A 4,438-nucleotide genomic window follows, 5' to 3' on the forward strand; every position below is an offset into this window, starting at 1 on the left:
ATGTGCACATTGTCAGACAGACATCAGAGTTTGTCGCCAGCAGGCCCTCGCTGAAGGGTCTCGTACGGGAACAGGACCTCGTCCAGTGAGAAGACGAACTAGAATACGGGAGGAGGGATCGCAATTAAAGCGCCCCCCAGAGCCCTGCCGACGGGGCCCGGCCCCCCACAAGCCACCCCAGAGACGCGGGCGTGCCTCTCCACTTGGCAGGCGTCGAGCAATAGCTTGCTCACGTTGCCCTTGTTCCCCGTGGCCGGTGGAATCTACAGTCCACCCGATTCCGAAGAAATCTCCCCGTGAGTTTGCACGCCGATGCACAATGTTCCCATCTACCTGCGTTTCTCCCTTCTGTTCATCTCTGTCATTCATTCACTCATTCATTTGTTCAACAAGTACCTGCTGACCGTCTTGGGGGACAGCGTGCCAAGACTCAGCAGGGAACAAAGTCCCTGCCCCGGCAGAGCGGGCGGTCCGGCTGGGGACAGACGATTCGCAGACAGACAGACACTAGGTGGGGGTGATAGGAGCTCCCAGGGGTGAGTGGTGGGGGGTAGGGCCGTACGGTCAGGGAAGGCCCCGTACCAAAGAAAGTTTCAGCACCGACTTGAGCGCCGTGAGGAAGCCAGTCGGCAAGCAGCCGTCTGCGGCCCCCGTGTCCCGGGCAGCAGGACTGGCACGTGCAAAGGCCCCGGGGTTGGGAGTGAGTCAGAGCAGCGTGCCGAGCAGGGGAGTGAGGGGCACAGTGCAGGGAGCATGACATCACAGAGGCGGCAGCCGGCAGGTCACATAGGCAAAGACCCAGTTGAGACTGTGTGTCTCCTTCTGGGATGAGGGGCCACGGGGGACTGTTTCGTTTATTGTGATAAAATATACACGGCACGGGTTTTACCATCTTAACCGTGTCTAAGCGCCCGGCTCACCTGCATGAGGTGCGTTCCCGTTATTTCGCAACCGTCACCAACATCTGTCTCTAGAGCTGCCCATCGTCCCCGACTGAACTTCTGTTCCCACGACACACGGACCCCCGGCCCCTCCCCCCGCCCCAGCGCCCATCCAGTCTCTGTCTCCACAGGCCTGACGACTCCACGGACCTCATAGGAGTGGGATCTCGCAGCATCTGCGCCCTTGTGACCGGCCCGGTTCCCTCAGCGTCGTGTCCCCAGGGCTGTAAGCAGGTGCCAGAATCTCCTCCCTGGGGCTCACTACTATTGCCTTGTGTGGATGGACCCCATCAGCAGGCGATGGACACGGCGGTGTGGAGGCCGTGTGCACACGTTTCCCTGCTTGTGGGGCCTCCGGGCGAGCACCAGAGGCAGGACAGCCGCTCGCGTGGTGATTCTGTGCGCGAAGCGTCCGACTTGCCCACGCTGTTGCCAACGCTTGTTTCCTGGCTTTTTGTTTCCTAATAACCATCTTGGTGGCTGGGAGGTGTGTCGGTGAGGCTGCAGTGAGTGCCCCCTAAGCCACGAGTGCCGTGATGGCACCTGTGTCCCAAAGACCGCACGGGCCGCTGGGTGGGAGGGGGCAGCTTGTCGCCAAGCCCAGAGGAGGCGGTGGAGGCATGGCCTCTGGGAGAGCAGCGGCATGTGGGACGTACTTGGACTCTGGACGTTGTTAGCGGGTAGAATCGACAGAATTTGCCAATCTTTTATGTGGGCTGTGGACGTGAAGCATCAACAATGACTTCAGGGGTGCGGGGGGTGCCCGGGGGACTCAGTCGGTGGCATGTCCGACTCTTGGTCTTGGCTCAGGTCATGGTCTCATGGTTCATGAGTCCGAGCCCTGCGTGGGGTGCTGCACTGAGAGTTCAGAGCCTGCTTGGGATCCTCTCTCTCCCTCACTCTCTGCCCCTCCCCCACTCGCGCTCTCTCTCTCTTTCCAAATAAATAAGTAAACTAATAAAATAAAATAAAATAAAATAAAGAATTACTGTAGAGGTTCTGGCTGAGCAGCTGGGAGAACGGCATGGTCACTCACAGGGACACAAATGAACGCCGTGATCAGGGGTGTGTTAATCCCAAATGGGACATGTTCTTGGCGTATTCTAGATCAAGAAGCTCTTGGCGTATTCTAGATCAAGATGTTCTTGGCGTATTCTAGATCTAGAAGCCCTTGGCGTATTCTAGATCGAGAAGCCCTTGGCGTATTCTAGATCGAGATGTTCTTGGCGTATTCTAGATCAAGAAGCTCTTGGCGTATTCTAGATCAAGATGTTCTTGGCGTATTCTAGATCGAGAAGCCCTTGGCGTATTCTAGATCGAGAAGCCCTTGGCGTATTCTAGATCGAGATGTTCTTGGCGTATTCTAGATCAAGAAGCTCTTGGCGTATTCTAGATCAAGATGTTCTTGGTGTATTCTAGATCTAGAAGCCCTTGGCGTATTCTAGATCTAGAATCCCTTGGCGTATTCTAGATCGAGAAACCCTTGGCGTATTCTAGATCGAGATGTTCTTGGCGTATTCTAGATCAAGAAGCCCTTGGCGTATTCTAGATCGAGATGTTCTTGGCGTATTCTAGATCGAGATGTTCTTGGCGTATTCTAGATCGAGAAGTTCTTGCCGTATTCTAGATCGAGATGTTCTTGGGGTATTCTAGATCCCATCCCCTTCACTTGCTGAGCCTTGAAGCTACATGCACCGAAAGAGGTAAAAAGATTTACATCTCAAATACGGCTGCTCCTCACCCTTCGTAAGTGAAATATGTGATTCTTCTAATGACTTTGCTTGGGTTTTATTCGATATCTGCTTATTTTGTCCCCATGCCCTGGTGTGTCCCTTTCCAGCTTTCCTTTGTAAATTCATGCCACAAATGTGCTGTTCATTGTTATCTCCCATTGGTTACCCCCAAGTTATTTAAAGTGATTTTTTTTTTTAGTTTTTTAACTTTTATTTATATTTGAGAGACAGAGAGAGACACAGCATGAGTGGGGGAGGGGCAGAGAAAGAGGGAGACACAGAATCCGAAGCAGGCTCCAGGCTCCGAGCCGTCAGCACAGAGCCCGACGCAGGGCTCGAACCCACGGACCGCAAGATTGTGACCTGGGCTGAAGTCAGACCCTTAACCCATGAGCCCCCCCGCAGGGCGCCCCCTAAAGTGACGTTTTCAAGTTTGATGCATATGGTACAAAAGTCAGAATATGAAAAAGGGCAGCGGCCCGTCTGCCTCGCACCGCTTTAGATTCAGTTGTCCGCTCACAAGTAAGAAAAGTGTTCCGTAAGGGCTTACTACCTGACAAGTACCCTGATTTATACCTTCAAGCACCACTGCCCGGAGCGGGGAGGAGGTCCTGCGTGGCTGTGCGCGTCTGCGGAGGGGGGTGGCAAATTTTCTGGGTCTTTGCCTCCAGAGTATCTCCTTCCAACATCTCAAGCCCGGTTGGACGAGGTGGGAAACGTCCTTCAGCTTTTTCTCTTCCGGCACCTGCTTTGCAGGTAGGAGTATGGATGCACTTGGACCTCTTTCTTTCCCAGTGCACGTGCCAGATTTGGCAAATAAAACCACGTGCAATGTTTGGGATGTGCTGCTTCTAGATGCTGGTGGTTGTACTTCTGAAAGTCATACGTAGCTGGCATCCTGGATTTTTCCTGGTAGCCGTACTTTAGAGTTTACCTGCTTGCTTTTCCCCCCCATTTTTAAAAATGTAAATCCAAGGTAGTTACCATATCATGTAATAGTGGTTTCAGGAATAGAATTTAGTGGTTCATCACTTATGTGATGACACCCAGTGCTCATCCCAAGTGGCCTCCTCAGTGCCCGCCACTCACTTAGCCCATCCCCCCACCCAAAGCCCCACCAGCATCGCTCAATGTGTTCTCTGTATTTAAGAGTCTCTCATGGTTTGCCTCCTCTCTGCCTTTGTCTTATTTTTGCTTCCCTTCCCTTATGTTCGACTGTTTTGTTTCTCAAATTCCACATGAGTGAAATCATAAGAGATCTGTCTTCCTCTGACTTATTTCACTTAGCATCATACCCCCTAGTTCCATCCATGTTGTCACAAATGGCAAGATTTCATTCTTTTTCATCGCTGAGTAGTATTCCTGTGTGTGTGTGTGTGTGTGTGTACCACGTCTTCTTGATCCATTCATCCATCGATGGACATTTGGGCTCTTTCCGTACTTTGTCTATTGTCGATAGTGCTGCTGTAAACATTGGGGTGCATGTGTCCCTTCGAGACAGCACACCTGTATCCCTTGGATAAGTACCTAGTAATGCAATTGCCGGGTCAGAGGGTAGTTCTATTTTTAATTTTTTGAGGAACCTCCATACCGTTCTCCAGAGTGGCTGCACCAGTTTGCATTCCCACCAAGAATGCAAAAGATATCCTCTCTCTCTGCATCCTCGCCAACATCTGTTGTTGCCTGAAGTATTAATGTTAGCCATTCTGACAGGTGTCAGGTGGTATCTCAGTGTGGTTTTGATTTGTATTCCCCTGATGATGA

Source organism: Leopardus geoffroyi, chromosome D1 (assembly GCF_018350155.1).
Source record: "Leopardus geoffroyi isolate Oge1 chromosome D1, O.geoffroyi_Oge1_pat1.0, whole genome shotgun sequence".
Taxonomy (NCBI): domain Eukaryota; kingdom Metazoa; phylum Chordata; class Mammalia; order Carnivora; family Felidae; genus Leopardus; species Leopardus geoffroyi.